General features: G+C 37.3%; 1 pseudogene; it reads right to left on the bottom strand.

The window, feature by feature from the left end:
- Positions 1 to 489: 489 nt before the first annotated feature.
- LOC145113767 (protein CHROMOSOME TRANSMISSION FIDELITY 7-like) lies at positions 490 to 9,886 on the bottom strand (annotated as a pseudogene).
- Between the last annotated feature and the right edge of the window lie 9,488 nt (positions 9,887 to 19,374).

The raw sequence follows: 19,374 nt of genomic DNA, 5'->3' as shown, positions 1-19,374 counted from the left end.
GTATTATTTAGCTATATAAATGTTTTAGGTGTTGAAGATTTAATTAGGTAATATAGATGCATTTATATGCCTTGTGATTTACTAACAGTTAAAGTTTCTACAATTTCCGTAGCGAAGACGACATCCAAGACAAAACAGAGACAGTAGCAATAACAAATATATTAATAAAATAAATAGTGTATTTTTATAGAAAATTAAGTTTCATAATCGTATTTTATGTATCTAATAATCAAATAAAATACTTATTTGTTTGATTGGAGTAATCAAATAGTTAAAAAAAAGTATATTAATTAGATTCTAATGGGAAAAAACAGTTAGAGGGAATGTAACTCAAGGCTGGTTATGCAATGATCCTAAGTCCTAACTGGTTTTATTGGAACCGGTTACAGTACCTCACGTAGCAGCTCCAAAATTCAGTGGTTTCTTGAAATAAATAGCATACCATAAATAACATTTGTTTGTTGAAATAAGAAAGAATTTATTGGGTTACTATGAATTTGTTGTGTAGACCAAAAAAGATTTGGTGTTGGTGTAAGTTGATGCTAATAACTTCCCCACATTTGTTGGCTGAGAGAATGCTAACGCAAAATGTTGTAGAATTAAATCCTCACTAAAACTTTTCCTACATTCATGTGAGAAAAGAAAAGGTTTAGAAGTTTAAAGGCATAAAGGGGGGAGGGGGTAAGAAGCAGGGTACCTCACCTTGCGGCTTCAAGTAAATGAATGAAAATGTGTTTTCTTATGTTGGAGGGTGTGACCCAAAGTGAACGAATGCCACAAACAGCAGGGATTGAGTCTTTTTCACAAATGATTGTGGTATCGTTTGAATTTTTATCTTTTTTTATGATTTCTCATCGGAAACTAATGCTTCCGAATTGTAGAGTGGTTAGAGTTGACTTTTTGACCTCCTTTAGAGTGGTGGTTGTTAGATTAGGTGTCTAAGTTCATAACTATAATTGGTATGTACTTGATTCGATAGTAGCATGGTCCTTTTGGGTTGCCTTCACCATAGCAACTAGACAAGATGAATTATGGAGAAAGATGTTGATAAACGATTTATTAATATATTATAAGAATAATATATTAATTGGGAAATCATATTATTTAATTAGTATTAATCAGAAATTAATTTCGAATTAATTTTGGATTGAATGAGCTAATTAAAAGTAAGGGGACTGATATTGCAAATCATTGATAGTTGTAAGTTGGGCTGATGGACTCCTAAAAGAAGGAGTGGACGAAATCTATGGGAAGCCCATAGAGATTTCGTCCATAGGCTTTCTATAAGGGATTCATGGCCTGCTTAAGGCTTAAGAAACCAGATTAGGGTTTCACCTGGAAAGCCTAGCAGCCTCAGCTATATAAATGACCTTTGGCTTACAATTTTTTGGCCAATGCATTCTTAGAAGAACCCTAGACGAATTTTGTAGAGCCTCCATCACCTCTATCCTTCATCCTTTGCTAAGTGGTGTTTGTGACTCCATTAGAGGTGCAACGCTTTGGGCACTAAGCTCTTGAAGGTCAAGATCAAGCTAGGAATTACGTGTTACTACAAGCTAACAAGAAAGGTATTCTTCTAATCCTAGTTGATTCATTGATTTCGAAAACTGTATGCTAGATTAGGGTTATTGCTTTGGAAATCTTATTTACATGTATAACTTGAGAAAAACCTAGATCCAAAGCAATTAGGGTTGCATGTGCACATAGGAATGTTGTAATGCTTAAAACTCATCAGTGGTATCAAAGCTTAGGGTGTTTTCTGTTATATATGATGCAATTGTAATTTATTCAAAGCTGAATCAAAATTGTTTTTGCTCACTGTCTGCTGAACTCGACGAGTCCATGCCCTGACTCGACGAGTTGGTTCGTCTGTTGGCAGATTTTTTGGATTTCAGGCCTAAATTAGATAAGGATCATTACCTTAAATTGTTTTAACTGTTTAAAATCAAATTTTCTGATATGGTAATGGATATCCTCATCTAATTAAAAGATTATGGTCAAATTTTAAGATAATGTTCAAATTACGTGATTAGTTTAATTATTTAAAATTTGATCTAGAAGTTTTGAAAAGTTTCAAAATTTGCCCTCAAGTTTTGGAATTTAAAATCTGATTAAAAGTTTTAATTTTAAAATATTAAATTCTAAAACCCTAGTATTTTAAAAGTCTAAAATACAACCCTTATACTATTATAATATTAAAAGATTAATATGTATATATATGTGTAAGATGAGTCAGTCTTACCATTAGTAGGCCTCATTCACGAAGCTGGTCTAATACGGGTGTTTAAGGAAGCGGCTTATAAAATGATCGTCATTGGGTATCCATTCTTACCCACCGCACTCTTGACTAGTGGAGGGTCGTTAGCCGAACGGGTAGGATAGGACATTAATTCTCTCATTAATAAGTATAATGAAAATTATAAAGTAACTAAATGTTTTTATAAATTCCCAATCTTAGTTACTTTAGGAAAAATGTGAAAATGATGCTAGTCCATGAAATTACACTTTGCACTTTGCTACGTCGTTAGTGGAGCGTGTGTGGTTAACCGACACACTAACTTTGACTATCAAGCGTGGCAAAGGGCAGCTCGAGAATTACCATAGATCAATGGAGCATGTGTGGTATTTGGCACATTGATTTGGTGGTAAATGACATCGAGAGTGCCAAGCTAATTTGCATGGTTATTCACACCTTGTTAGTGATCATCGGTATCCCAGTCACAAACTTGAAAGGGCATAATCGAGATTAAACATGCCATTGAATAGTTCATTGAATCTCAAAGAATCTAGGAATTTTATTTCATTTAAAACCTAATTCGTTATTTCGTTTTTCGTGGTGGAATTGGTAAATCGTCATTTACCTACCTTCAAATAATTTGCAATTAGATTACGGCATCCCTCTTCTGAATTGTGAATTATTGTGTTGGGTCCTAGCCTTAGTATTTCATTTGGGTGTTATATTAAGGATTCTTTATCTAATCAAAACTTTTTTCCTTTTCTTTTTCAGATGTCTGGCTCAAACAACGCTTCTGGCTCGAACTCCAACTCCTCAAGCTCATTCTCTCTTATGAACATTTGTAGGAGGGTCACCTTCGATGGATCCAATTTTAATGATTGGATTCGCAACATTCGAATGGCCCTGCGATACGAGGAGAAAGAATACATCCTCGACAAAGAACTCAAAGAGATAGATGAAACCAAAGCTATTGTTGAACAAATAGCAGAGTATAGGGCTCACGAAAAGGACGCGACAAAGGTGTCGTGTATTATGGTAGAAACTATGACTCCTGAGCTGCAACGGTTCTACGATGACTACTGGCCTTACGAGATATGCCAAGATTTGATGGAAAAGTACCATCAAAGTGCGCATCAAGAAAGGTACGAGATTGTCGCCTTGCTGATAACAACCAAGATGAGAGATGGAGAGTCCATCATGAGCCACTTGCAAAGAATGCAGAGTTATGTGGATCGTTTGCTCAAGTTGAATGTCAACTTTGACGAAGAGTTGGCGATTGATATAATCCTATACTCTTTACCCCCTTGTTATGATCAGTTCAAGATGACTTATCATATAAACAAGGAGGAAGTTACCTTGAGCAAGCTTCAAGGTTTGTTGAGAACTGTTGAAAGTGGACTTAAAGGCAAAGCTATCGAGTCCACTCCTACTGCTACTGAAAGTGGACTTAAAGGCAAAGCTGTCGGTCCTTGCGATAGGACATGGAAAAGGGAAAAAGAGGAAAGCTCCCTCTAAGAACCACAAGGGAAAGTCTCATAATGGATCTTCTTCAAATGGATCCAAAAGTAAAGTCGGTTCTGTCACTCCCTTATCCGATCCTAAAGAAGCAACGTGCTTCTACCGTCACGAGAAGGGGCATTGGAAACGAAGCTGCCTGAAGTACTTGCAGGACATCAAGGATGGGAAGAAAAGCCCTCCTTTGCAGGTATTTATACTATTCAATCTAATAACTCATCACACGCTAGTTCTTGGGTCCTTGATACAGGATGTGGTTTTCACATTTGTTCTGATTTGCAGGGGCTAAGAAAAAGTAGGGATGTGGAGCATGGGAAGATGAACCTGATAATGGGGAATAGGAAATCATCGCCTGTCACCAAGATCGGGATTTACTCTTTAGTACTTAGTAGTGGGTTAGGATTAGACTTGAATAATTGTTGCTACTCGTCAGAGATGACAAGGAATATTATTTCATTTCATGGTTTGTACAAACAAGGTTTTAGATTTTCATTTAATAATGAAGTTGGTTCTATTAATGCTTTCTATAATGGTACTTTTTATTTTGAAGCATTGGATTGTAATGGTGTATATGAAACTGTGATGGTTGTAGATAACTTAGGAAATAATGTGTTGCATATCGATTCATATAATGGTTTAGATAAGGCATGCTTGTGGCATTGTCGTCTTGGACATGTCAACAAGAAGCGCATAGCCCAACTCCAAAAGGATTGAGTCTTGGAGTCATTTGACCTAAAGTCGGATGACACGTGCGAATCTTGTTTACTTGGAAAAATGACTATATCACCTTTCATTGGTACTTGTGAAAGAGGTAAGGGTTTGTTGGATCTCATACACACATATGTCTGTGGACCCTTCAGATCCACCACAAGGGATGCTAATCGCTTCTATATGAATTTTACCGATGATTATAGCAGATATGGATATATCTATTTAATCAAGCACAAGTCGGAAACCTTTGAAAAGTTAAAAGAGTTTAAGAAAGAAGTGGAGAATAAATTGGGTAGGAAGATAAAGATGCTCAGATCCGATATGGGTGGTGAGTATCTTAGTATCGAGTTCCACGACTATCTTAAGGAATGTGGAATTGTTTCACAATTGACGCCACCTAGGACACCGCAGCTCAATGGTGTGGCTGAGAGGCGCAATCGAACCTTGTTAGACATGGTTTGTTCCATGATGAGTCGAGCTTCATTACCTATCTCATTCTGGGGGTATGCCTTAGAGACTGCCGCCAATATCCTTAATCTAGTCCCAAATAAGAAGGTTGCCAAAACACCTCACGAGATGTGGACAGGGAAGGTTCCCTCGTTGGCACATATCAAGGTTTGGGGTTGCGAGGCTTTCGTAAGATGAGAGACTCACGAAAAGCTTGAACCTCGTAGTGAGCGGTGTATTTTCATCGGCTACCCACATAAATCTTTTGGATATCTTTTCTACAGACCTAGTGACAACGTGGTCTTCGTAGCAAGGATAGGGGTTTTCCGCGAGAGAGAACTCATATGCCAAGAGGACAGTGGGAGGCAAATTGATCTTGAAGAGCTTAAAGAGCCAAGCGATGAAGGAACCTCTAACACTAGCGCTCAACCTGAGGAAGAGATTCCTGTTGAACCAGTTGACGAGTCCTTACCTCTGAGATGTTCCAGTAGAGTTAGTGTTCCACCTGTGTTGTATGGTTTCCATATAACTGCTGAAGGTGATACATTTATCAGTGATAGTACACTGATAAATTTGGACGAACCTAACAACTACAAGGAAGCCATGCCGGGCCCAAAGTCTGCAAAGTGGAAGGAGGCAATAGACAGCAAGATTCAGTCCATGTATGACAATCAAGTTTGGAACTTGGTTGACAATGTACCAGGTCGTAAGACGGTCGGGTGCAAGTGGATCTTCAAGAAGAAGATAGACATGGATGGGAAAGTACACACGTTCAAAGCACGACTGGTTGCGAAGGGCTTTACTCAAACCCCAGGGTTTGACTATGATGAGACCTTCTCACCAGTGGCCAAGATCAAATCGATAAGGGTTATGCTAGCCATAGTTGCGTTTCATGATTATGAAATATGGCAGATGAACATGAAAACTGCTTTCCTTAATGAGAAACTGGCTGAAGATGTTTACATGTGTCAGCCAGAGGGTTTTGTAGATGCAAAGTACCCAAATAGAGTGTACAAGCTTGATAAATCCATTTATGGATTAAAGCAAGCGTCTCGCAGATGGAATCTCTGTTTCGATGAGAAGGTCAAAGAGTTTGGATTTTCGAGAAGCGAAGATGAGTCTTGTGTGTATGTCAAAGCTAGTGGGAGTACAGTTAGCTTTCTAGTATTGTATGTCGACGACATACTACTTATAGGAAACGACGTCCCAACTTTGCAGGAGGTTAAGACCTAGCTTGGGAAGTATTTTGCTATGAAGGATCTAGGGGAAGCTGCTTACATTATGGGGATAAGGATTTTGAGAAATAGGAGTAGAATACTAATAGGACTTAGTCAAAGTACTTACTTGGACAAGGTGCTGAAACTTTTTAGCATGGAGAATTCTAAGAAAAGGGAGTTGCCAATCCAGAGCAATACCAAGCTTAGTAAGACTCAGAGTCCGAGTACCAATGCCGAGATAGCGGAAATGAGTCGAATTCCATATGCTTCCGCCGTTGGCTCGATCATGTACGTTATGACATGTACTCGCCCTGATGTGGCTTTTGCATTGAGCATGGTTAGCCAATATCAAGGGAACCAGAGTAGAGCTAACTGGACAGCAGTTAAGAACATTCTTAAATACCTGCGAAGGACTAAGGACTGGGTCCTTACACTTGGTGGGAGTGATGACTTGAGAGTGACAGGGTATAGTGACGCCAGCTTTCAGACCGACAGAGATAACTTCCACTCTCAGTCGGGCTGGGTATTTACCCTAAATGGAGGAGTAGTTACTTAGAAAAGTTTCAAGCAGGAGACTGTGGCTGATTCAACGTGCGAATTAGAGTACATAGCAGCGAGCGAAGCGTCGAAGGAGGCAATATGGTTGAAGAACTTCATTGGAGACCTTGGAGTTGTACCAGCCATAAAGGAGCCTATGTAGATTTTCGGTGATAACGAAGGAGCGGTTGCCTTAACCAAGGAAACAATGGATCATGGTAGATCCAGACACATTGACAGAAAATACCACTTCATCAGACATCGGGTAGAAGAGGGACTCCTCGTAGTCAAGAGGGTATCGTCAGAGGAGAATGCGACAGATCCCCTTACAAAGGGTCTGAGCAGGGTTAAGCACTTACAACATGCGAGGAGCGTTGGTCTGAAGGACGATATTAGTTTTAGTGATTAAATAGATGTTTAGAAACTTGTAATAGTTAAATGTAATTGACATTTGGTGATTATATAATGGATATTTATATATAAGTATTGTTTACTATCTTGTGTCAATTGTTTAATATTGTTTCACTTTTGCATGTTTTACTTCCTGAATAATTGGATTGTTCAAATTATCAACAGTCGATCATACTTTGGAAGTAAGTTATGAGGTTAGACTGTCATGAATTGGTTTGTAGATTGTCTAAGTGATTAGACATAGCAAAGGTTTGTTGCAACGTTCATGAGTACTTCTGAAATAAGATTTGAGTATTGGATTAAACCCACGCTCATATGAATCACTTCATGGAATTTATCACGAGTGATTGCGAAACGATAATATCGTATTATCTTTAAACCGAGATATATGAGTTGTTGGTTACAAGTTGGTTGTACATTGATAATGCGTAAACGCATCAGTAAGTTGATGTTATAAAACATGTTGTTGTGTATGATTTGATGAGTAAATAGTACAAGCATATAAGTCAAAGTTTATCTGTTCCTTTTATCCTAAGAGGTTAAAAGCGATATCTTGGGCCTCTCGATGATTTTGTGTTGACTTATGTGTCGGGCCCGGTCAGGACTGAATTGATGTGTTCAATTAAGTTCTATGTCAAACAAATCAGAAGTCGGGAAACAAACTGTTGGACATTGAGAATGATTATGTTCCATGTCTTTGTCTGCACGATATCTTGCAGAACGGAGGATTGTATGATCCCTTATCTAAAGGATGCGTCATTGACTAGGTCAGAGTTCGACAGCGGCTTTTGAGAGCTACGATTGCTAATCGGATTTTGAAGTCATACTTGCAGTTATAGTTATTAGACTTAACCAAGTAGGAGACTGTTGGATTAGGTGTCTAATCCCATAACTATAATTGGTATGTACTTGATCCGATAGTAGCATGGTCCTTTTGGGTTGCCTTCACCATAGCAACAGGACAGGATGAATTATGGAGAAAGAGGTTGATAAATGATTTATTAATATATTATAAGAATAATATATTAATTGGGAAATCATATTATTTAATTAGTATTAATCCAAAATTAATTTGGAATTAATTTTGGATTGAAGGAACTGATTAAAAGTAAGGGGACTGATATTGCAAATCATTGATAGTAGCAAGTTGGGCTGATGGACTCCTAAAAGAAGGAATAGACGAAATCTATGGGAAGCCCATAGAGATTTCGTCCATAGGCTTTCTAGAAGGGATCCATGGACTGCTTAAGGCTTAAGAAATCAGATTAGGGTTTCACCTGGAAAGCCTAGCAGCCTCAGCTATATAAAGGACCCTTGGCTTACAGTTTTCAGCAAATGCATTCTAAGAAGAACCCTATCCGAATTTTGTAGAGCCTCCATCACCTCTCTCCTTCATCCTTTGCTAAGTGGTGTTTGTGACTCCATTAGAGGTGCAACGCTTGGGGCACTAAGCTCTTGAAGGTCAAGATCAAGCTAGGAATTACTTGTTACTACAAGCTAACAAGAAAGGTATTCTTCTAACCCTAGTTGATTCATTGATTTCGAAAACTGTATGCTAGATTAGGGTTAGTGCTTTGGAAATCTTATTTGCATGTATAGCTTGAGAAAAACCTAGATCCAAAGAAATTAGGGTTGCATGTGCACATGTGAATGTTGTAATGCTTAACACCCATCAGTGGTGACATCTGGGTTTGAAACTAAAGGATATGCTTTGTTTATTGACTTTGCAACTAGACATCCAGCAACCCGTTGGGAGGAGATATAAAGATAAACCTATACATGAACGAAAATTGAAATATTAGTTAGAAAATGGGACAAAAAATCAAGAAATATTAAGGGAAAGGGATTTGGGAAAAATGGTCACCTTACAGTGTTTATGGAAGATCCATCCATCACCAAGCTCCATCTCCCTCATCTTTATAACCTCCTCAGCCTGCAATTACAAGTTTAGTAATTTATATTAAGTAATTATATTCTTAATATTAATTATTGATTATTGTACCTTTTTAATATGAGCAGGAGGATCATCATTAAGTACCAAAATAACACGTCCACGTCCGTGTTCTAATGAGTGTGTATCTATAACTCTTTCATTACGCCAACCCTTAAGTATAAATAAAATCAATGAATGAGAAGAAGAAAAATATGAGAAACTAACAATGAAGGATATTGGAAAAGTAAACATTACCTTGAATTGAATACCATGAGTGTATCTTTTGTGAAACTCTTTGTGAACTCTTGTATCTTCTTTGTCTCCAGGAGAAAACTTGAATCCACAGGTTTTACAAGTATGTAACAGAAAATCAGATTGACCTAAATACAAATGAAACTGTGCATACTTCCTTTTCTTGTTTAAAACCTTTTTGGAATTTGTTACAACTAACTGTTATCTAAAATTAAGTTTGTTTGGATCATTTTCTTTGATAAGATCATCATTACCTCTGCATATCCAAAACCAAAAGTCAAATCTAACTTCTTGTATGGTAAAAATGCTAGTCCTTTGTTCTAGAAACAAAGATTCATTTTAAATTCATAAGTGAAATAAACTAATTGTTCGGAGATTTTGAAAGCTTTCCTTGAAGTATAAGAAAACAGAACCTAGCACATTCAACAGACTTTTGTTGATGTTGTGGAGGTCGTCAGAGTTTTACAAAAAGCGAATGAAATATTTATTGAGGTGGTGGTTGGTGGTATTTTCAGTGGAAAATATGAGCTTTGAACCGGGTAGTGGGTGGGGTGAGTTGAGGGGTGGCAGTGGTGCTTAATTTTTCCGGTGACGGTATAGATTACCGGTGGTGGTGGTGGTGTGCATTACCGATGGTTGTGGTGGTCAACTATTCTTCAACAACATAGAAAAATAATTTTAATAGTTTTTAATGTTGGATTTGGTGTCTAAGCCCATAACTATAACTGGTATGTACTTGACCCGATTGTAGCATGATCCTTTTGGGTTGCCTTCACCAGTGCAATTTGATAGGATGGATTTTGAGAATAAGGTTATTTATGGTTTATTAATATATTACAAGTATAATATATTAATACGGAATTATTTAATTAGTATTGATCAAGAATTAATTTATTAAGTTTGTGATCAAAAGAGACTAATTAAATATATGTGGATTGATTATGTAAATCAATCATTCTTGTAGTGTGAGCTAATGATCCATGATTATGGGCTAAACTAATCCATGGATAGTCCATGGAGGTTAAACCCATGGAGCATGAGAATGTGGAAAGTCATGGGTTATTAGGGTTTACCAAGTGTAACCCTAGCATGTCCAACACTATAAATAGAACCCTCTATAGACCAAAATCGGTTGCCTCTTCTCATTGAGATAAATAGATTATTCTCTTAAATCATCCTCTTGCATATTGGTGTTTGTGAACCATTAGAGGCATCACACTTGAGGTGCTCAAGCTTTCAAGGGTCAAGAACTAAAAGTCCTTCAAAATGTATGTCATCTATCTAGATGTTTTATTCAATTGCCAATTTGTATGTTAGTTAGGACAATGCTTTGGAAAAATTGAAAATATCCATGTATAGTAGAGAAAACATAGATCCAAATCATTTAGGGTTGCATGTGCACCATAGGAGTGTTATAGTGCTCAAAAACCAACAGTGGTATCAGAGGCTAGGATTGTTTTCCATTATATTTGATGCTTACTAGTTTTTCAAAGCTGAAAAAGTCGAATTTTTTGCCTCTGACTGGTGAACTCGCCGAGTACATGAACAGACTCGACAAGTCCACTAAGTAACAGAACAACTCGCCGAGTCCAGTTCATGTACTCGACGAGTTGAAGGCTATGTGTGCAGAAATTCGAGTTTCTTGGCCTGGTTTGGATTTGGAACACCACCACAAACTGTTTTGGATCATTGGAAATGTTTTTTATGATATGGTAGTGCTTGTACTCATCCAAACACAAGATAATTGTCAAAGTTTTAAAATAATTGTTGTTTTTATATGATAAACAAAATTGCTTTTAAATTGTTCATTTGAAATTGTCTTGCATATGAGTTTAGTTAGATCAAGAATTATGTGATACTTTAGTTGTTAGAAAAATTATCTAAATGATGTTTAATGACCTCCATAACTTGTCCTCAAGTTATGGAAAATGAAAGGTCTCTTCATTAAAATCAAATAAAACTCAGAGGTTATGAATGTGAAGATTTTTGACAAGTTTCAAAGCTTGCCCTCAAGATTTGGAATTTGCAAAGTCTCATTAAATGAAACTTTAATTCCAAACCCTAGAGTTTAAAAGTTAAAAATCAACCCTTATACTTTATAATATTATAAGTTCAATAATATATATATATATATATATATATATGTATGTATAAGATAAAGTCGGTCTTACTGTTAGTAGGACTCATTCACGAAGCCGGTCTATAAGGGGGGTATAAGGTTACTGCCTATAAAATGGTAGTTTAATGGGTGTCCACTCTCACCCACTGCTTCCTTGACTGGTGGAGGGTCGTTAGCCGAACGGGTAGGATAGGACATTAATTCTCCCTCATTAAAAGTATAATGATAAAAATATAAAGTAACTAAACTTTTATTAAAATTCCCAATCTTAGTTACTTTAGGAAAATGTGAAATGGTGCTAATCCATAACACTTTGCACCTTGTTAAGTCGTTAGTGGAGCGTGTGTGGTTAACCGACACACTAATCTGGGACTGACAATGTGTGGCAAAGGGTAACTTGGTGTTAATCATAGATCAATGGAGCGTGTGTGGTTAACCGGCACATTGATTAGGTGATTTGTAACATTGGGTGTACCAAGCTAATTTGCATGGTTATTCACTCCTTGTTTGTGATCCTCGGCATCCCAGTCACAAACTTGAAGGTCATAATAGAGATTTAAACATGCCATTGAAAAGTTAAATGAATCTCAAAGATCTAGGAATTTCAAATATAGTTAAAACTTAATAATCTATTTCGTTTTTCATGGTGGAAATTGGTGAATCGTCATTTACCTACCTTCAAATATTTTACAATTGGATTACGGCATCCCTCTTCGCAATTGTAGAATATTGTGTTGGGTCCTAGCCTTAATATTTCATATTGGGTGTAATATTAAGGATTATCATCTAATCTAAACTTTGTTCTTCTTCTTTTACATATGTCTATCCCAAACAATGCTTCAAACCCAATTCATTCAGGCTCTTTCTCCCTAATGAATCTGTGTGGGAGGGGCATTTTCGATGGATCGAATTTCAATGACTGGATTCGAAACATCAGGATGGCTATTCACTATGAGGACAAAGAATATGTCCTTGATAAAGAGCTTAAGGAGATTGATGTCACCACTGCTACTCCTGAACAAATCGTTGAACACACTACTCATGAGAGGGATGCGATAAAGGTGTCGTGTCTAATGATTGCAACCATGATTGTTGAGCTACAGAAGTCCTATGAGGACTACTATCCTTATGAAATGTATCATGATTTGATGGAAAGATAACATGAAAGTGCTCGGCAGGAGAGGTATGATATCATTGCCTCCATGATCACAACCAAAATGAAGGATGGTGAACCCATCACGGCCCACTTGCAGAAAATGCAGAGATTCGTGGACCGCTTACTAAAATTGAATGTCAATTTTGATGAAGAGTTGGCCATAGATATCATTCTACACTCTTTACCTTCTTGTTATGATCAGTTTCGTATGACTTATCATATGAACAAGGAGGAGGTCACTCTTAGCAAGCTTCAAGGCCTTCTTAGGACTGCAGAAAGCAACCTGAAAGGCAAAACGGTTGTGTCTACTCCTACTACTGCTACTTCTGCCCATGTTCTGGCAATCAGACATGGGAAGGGAAAGAAGAGGAAGGCTCCCTACAAGAGCCGCAAGGGAAAGTTTCTTGATGGATCCTCTTCAAGTGGGACCAAAGTTGGTTCTGTTAATCCCTCTTCCAATCCGAAGGAAGCAGAGTGCTTCTACTGTCATGATAAAGGGCACTGGAAACGACGCTGCCCCAAGTACTTGCAAGACATTAAGGATGGGAAGATCAAACCCTCATTTGCAGGTATTTACACTATTCAATCTAAGAATTCATCACATGCTAATTCTTGGGTCCTTGATACAGGTTGTGGTATTCACATTTTTTCTGATTTGCAGGGACTAAAAAGAAGTAGGGATGTGGAGCACGGGAAGATAAACTTAATCATGGGAAATAGGAAAGTGTCGTCTGTGACCAAGATTGGAGTTTATTCTTTATTGCTTAGTAATGGTTTAAGTTTAGATTTGAATAATTGTTGTTACTCGGCCGATATGGCGAGAAATGTTATTTCCTTTCACAGTTTGTATAAACAAGGTTTTACCTTTTCTTTTAATAATGAAAATGGTGGTATTTATGCTTATTGTAATGGTGTATCTTATTTTGAAGCATTACCTAGCAATGGTATATATGAAACTGTGATGATTGTAGATAACTTAGGAAATAATGTGTTGAATATTGATTCCTCCAATGAATTGGACAAGGCATACTTGTGGCATTGTCCTCTTGGACATGTCAACAAGAAGCGCATAGCCCAACTCCAAAAGCATGGAGTTTTGGAGTCATTCGACTTAAAGTCGGATGACACTTGCGAATCTTGTTTACTTGGAAAGATGACCAAGTCACCCTTCACTGGTACTTGTGAAAGGGGTGAAGGTCTGTTGGATCTCATACACACTAATGTGTGTGGACCATTTAGAACCGCCACAAGGGATGCGAACCGCTTCTATGTGACTTTTACTGATGATTATAGTAGATATGGGTATAATTACTTAATCAATCATAAGTCAGAAACCTTTGAAAGGTTCAAAGAGTTTAAGCAAGAAGTAGAGAATCAATTGGGCAGAAAGATAAATATGCTGCGATCCGATCGTGGAGGAGAGTATCTTAGTATCGAGTTCCTTGACTATCTTAAGGAATGTGGAATTGTTTCACAATTGACGCCACCTAGGACACCACAGCTTAATGGTGTGGCTGAGAGGCGAATAGAACCTTGCTAGACATGGTTCGTTCCATGATGAGTCGAGCTTCATTACCTATCTCATTCTGGGGGTATGCCTTAGAGACTGTCGTCCATATCCTTAATCTAGTCCCTACCAAAAAGGTTTTCAAAACACCTCACGAGATGTGGACATGGAAAGTCCCCACTTTAGACCACATCAAAGTTTGGGGTTGCGAGGCTTTTGTGAGAAAGGAAACTCACGACAAGCTCGAACCTCGAAGTGAGCGATGTATTTTCATCGGCTACCCATAGAAATCCTTTAGATATCTCTTCTACAGACCGAGTGACAATGTTGTCTTCGTTGCAAGGAGAGGAGTTTTTCGCGAGAGAGAACTCATAGGCCAAGGAAACAGTGGGAGGAAAATTGACCTTGAAGAGCTTCAAGAGTCAAGTGGTGAAGGAACCTCAAACACTAGCAATCAACCTAAGGAGGAAACTTCGGCTGATCCAATTGACGAGTCCTTACCTCTGAGGCGTTCCAGTAAATTTAGAAATACACCTGAGTTTTATGGTTTCCATATTACTAATGAAGGTGATACATTTATCAGTGATAGCACACTGGTAAATTTGGATGAACCTAACAACTACAAGGAAGCCATGGCAGGCCCCGAGTCTGCAAAATGGAAAGAGGCTATGGACAGCGAGATTCAGTCCATGTATGACAATCAAGTTTGGAACTTGGTTGACAATGTACCGGGTCGTAATTCAGTCGGATGCAAATGGATCTTCAAGAAGAAGACCGACATGGATGGGAAAGTACACACATATAAAACGCGACTAGTTGTGAAGGGATTTACTTAAAATCTGGGAGTTGACTATGATGAGACCTTTTCACCAGTAGCGAAGATTAAATCTATAAGGGTTATGTTGGCCATAGCTGCATTTCATGATTATGAAATATGGCAAATGGATGTCAAAACCACTTTCCTTAATGGAAAGTTGGATGAAGATGTTTACATGAGTCAGCCAGAGGGTTTTGTCGATGCAAAGTACCCTAATAGAGTGTGTAAGCTTGAGAAATCCATTTATGGATTGAAACAAGCATCTCGTAGATGGAATCTTTGTTTTGATGAGAAAGTCAAAGAGTTTGGATTTTTGAGAAGCGAGGATGAGTCATGTGTATATGTCAAAGCTAGTGGGAGTATAGTGAGCTTTCTGGTGTTGTATATGACATACTACTCATAGGAAACGACATCCCAACCTTGCAGGAGGTTAAGTCCTGGCTTGGGAAGTGTTTCGCTATGAAGGATCTCGGAGAAGCTGCTTATATCCTAGGGATAAGGATATTGAGAGACAGGAGTAAAAGGCTAATAGGACTTAGTCAAAGTATCTACTTGGACAAGGTGTTGAAACGTTTCAGCATGGAGAACTCCAAGAAAGGAGATTTACCTATCCAAGGCAATGTCAAACTAAGTAAGACTCAGAGTCCAAGTACAAAGGCTGAGATAGCAGAAATGAGTCATATACCATATGCTTCCGCAGTTGGTTCGATCATGTATGCTATGACTTGTACTCGCCCTGATGTGGCCTTTGCTTTGAGCATGGTCAGCAGATATCAAGGGAATCCTGGTAAAGCTCATTGGACTGCAGTTAAGAACATTCTTAAGTACCTGCGGAGGACTAAGGATTGGATCCTTACCCTTGGTGGGAGTGATTACTTGAGAGTGACAGGGTATAGCGACGCAAGCTTTCAGACCGATAGAGATAATTTCCGCTCTCAGTCGGGCTGGGTGTTTACCCTGAATGGAGGAGCAGTGACATGGAAAATTTCCAAGCAGGAGACTGTAGCTGATTCAACGTGCGAATCGGAGTACATAGCAGCAAGAGAAGCATCGAAGGAGGAAATATGGTTGAAAAACTTCATTGGAGACCTTGGAGTCATTCCATCCATAAAGGAGCCTATGGAGATTTTCTGCGATAATGAAGGTGTAGTTGCCTTAACCAAGGAACCGAGAGATCATGGTAGATCTAGGCATATCGACAGAAAATACCACTTCATAAGACATTAGGTAGAAGAAGGGCACCTCGTGGTAAAGGGGATATCGTCAGAGGACAACCCAGCAGATCCTCTTATAAAATGACTGACTATGGTTAAGCACTTGCAGCATGCGAGGAGCATTGGGCTAAAGGACGATATTAGTTTTAGTAATTAGATAAATCGAAACTTGTAATAGCTAAATTGTAATTGACATTTGATGATTGAATAAAATGAGTTTTATTTATAAGTAAAAGTTACTGTCTTGTGCCAATTATTTACTATTGTTTCACTTTGCATGTTTTGACTTCCAGAATAATAAAATTATGATTATTATTATTATTATTCAAACTATCCACAGTCGATCATACGTTGGAGGTAAGTATGAAAGAAGACTGTCATGCGTTGGCTTGTAGATTGTCTAAGGAGTTAGGCATAGCAACAGTTTGCTACACCATTCATGAGTACTTCTGAAATAAGATTTGAGTATTGGATTCAACCCGCGCTCACCAGAATTACTTCATGGAATTTATCACGAGTAATTGTGAGACGATAATATCATATAATCTTCAAACCAAGATATATGAGTTGTTGACTACGAGTTGGTTGTGCATTGATGGCATAAAAACGCATCAGTAACTTGATGTTATAAAACATGTCGTTGTGCATGATTTGATGAGTAGTTAGTACAAGCATATAATGTCGAAGTTTATCTGTTCCTTTTATCCTAAGAGGATTAAAAGCGATATCTTGGGCCCCTCGATGATTTTGTTTTGACTTATGTGTCGGGCCCGGTCAGAACTAAATTGATGTGTTCAGTTATGTTCTATGTCAGACTAATCAGAAATCGGGAAACAAACTGCTGGACAATAAGTATGACATTGTTCCATGTATTTGTCTAGCTTATATCTTGAGAACAGAGGAGTATATGATCACTTATCTGAAGGACGCATCACTGACTAGGTCAGAGTTCGACAACGGCTTTTGAAAGCTTACGATTGCTAAGTCAGATCTTGAAGTACATTAGCAGTAATAGTTATTAGACTTATCCAAGTGGGAGACTGTTGGATTTGGTGTCTAAGCCCATAACTATAACTGGTATGTACTTGACCCGATTGTAGCATGGTCCTTTTGGGTTGTCTTCACCAGTGCAATTTGATAGGATGGATTTTGAGAATAAGGTTATTTATGGTTTATTAATTAGTATTGATCAAGAATTAATTTATTAATTTTGTGATCAAAAGAGACTAATTAAATATATGTGGATTGATTATGTAAATCAATCATTCTTGTAGTGTGGGCTAATGATCCATGATTATGGGCTAAACTAATCCATGGAGGTTAAACCCATGGAGCATGAGAATGTGGAAAGTCATGGGTTATTAGGGTTTACCAAGTGTAACCCTAGCATGTCCAACACTATAAATATAACCCTCTGTAGACCAAAATCGCTTGCCTCTTCTCTTTGAGATAAATAGATTATTCTCTTAAATCATCCCCTTGCATATTGGTGTTTGTGAACCATTAGAGGCATCACACTTGAGGTGCTCAAGCTTTCAAGGGTCAAGAACTACAAGTCCTTCAAAAGGTATGTCATCTATCTAGATGTTTTATTCAATTGCCAATTTGTATGCTAGTTAGGACAATGCTTTGGAAAAATTGAAAATATCCATGTATAGTAGAGAAAACATAGATCCAAATCATTTAGGGTTGCATGTGCACCATAGGAGTGTTATAGTGCTCAAAACCCAACATTTAATACATAAAAATAATCAAAATTGATAAAAATAAATGAAAAAATAAAATAAAAAGGGCATCATAGTCCTTTCATGTCTCATAAGAGATAAAACGTGCAAAAATAAACTAACGAGGGACAAAGCGTGCAACTTTTAACGACATAAGAGACGGTTTGAGTTAATTTTTGAAAATATGGACTAAACATATTTTCTGACATATGCACGAGGGACGATTGGTGTAATTTACCCAACACTTTATCAGACAACATCATTACGAATTCAACTACTTACTTTACCCTTATGGAAGCTGATAGGAATATCAAAAAAGAAACAACCCTTTAGTTTGAAACAATTGAAAATGATTTTCTTCTTGGTTCTGTGAAATTTGAAAGATGATGGATCTAGAAGAAGGCTCTAGAACAAAAGATTCTGATACTGAAATACTCATTTGAGAAGTACACACGAAGATGGAAGATTCTGAATGGTTTTTATACTTTTCTCATTGAAGCAATGGGGTACCTAAAAAGCAAGAAATCGATCAAAACAAGTGGTCAATCATGGTATACAGACGAGGTCAAAAGCAACTCACTCAACAGTTTGCAAAGTATAAGTTTATTAATCTGTCTTATGTGTTGCAGTTTGCAGTTTTTAACTACAAAACTTTGGTTCAAACCAAAAGAGTCTAGAACAACATTTTGGATTGTTGTATGCATTCCAGACTGAAATGTTGTTCACATTCCAAATTGTTCTTCGTATTCAAAGTTCTTCACTCGGAATGCGACGGTTCATTTCGGAATAGTTTAAAGGCAAGAAAAAAAAATTCTATAGTAGTTTTTTCTCAGTTGTCAAAGGTTAATAATGACAAATAAGGAGTTTTTTTAGGCTTTGGATATGAAGTAACAATCCGTTTCGGGCACGTTCTTCGCATATTTCCAGACATGTCTTCACATTTCAAACTTCATGTAATATTCCATAAAAACACATAATCACGAACTAACTAGTAAAATCTCAAAATTGTCAAGGTCATATTACTTTGCCAAATAAGTTTGAAATAGGGTGTGTCTAGATGTGAATTATGGAATTGCTTTCAATGTATACTCAACTAAGTACGAAAACCTTTCGGAACTGGCTGACAGGCCCGTCCCAAAGGTCGGCAATAGGGGCAACCGTCCAAGACCCATCTTTTAAAGGGGTCCAAACATTTTATGAACTTTATTAATGATATGTTAGATAAGATAGATTTTGAAAATATCATTAATAATTTTGTATTTCAAAAAGGTAGAAGAAGTATTTTTCTCTAAATATATAGATTTTTGTAATCCAAAATAGTATATTTAGAAGCTAGTATACATAATTTTCTTTCATTTATTGAGTTGTTATAAAAAAATTAATGAAATTTGTGTATTTTAAGAGACTTTTTTTCCTCTTTCATCCTGGACCCAAAATATGTTTAGAACGGCCGTGCTGGCTGGGTCGGATTTGAGTCCTGTATGTCTCGGACATATTGATTATTTTGTCAATTTATTTAAAAAGATATTACTTTTCATTAAATTTATTTTGATTTGTGATTAATTTAATCAATATCTT

Source organism: Lactuca virosa, chromosome 1 (genome assembly GCF_052849685.1).
Source record: "Lactuca virosa cultivar CGN04683 chromosome 1, Lactuca_virosa_CGN04683_v6, whole genome shotgun sequence".
NCBI classification, from domain to species: Eukaryota; Viridiplantae; Streptophyta; class Magnoliopsida; order Asterales; family Asteraceae; genus Lactuca; species Lactuca virosa.
This window is presented reverse-complemented; position numbering and strand designations above follow the sequence as displayed.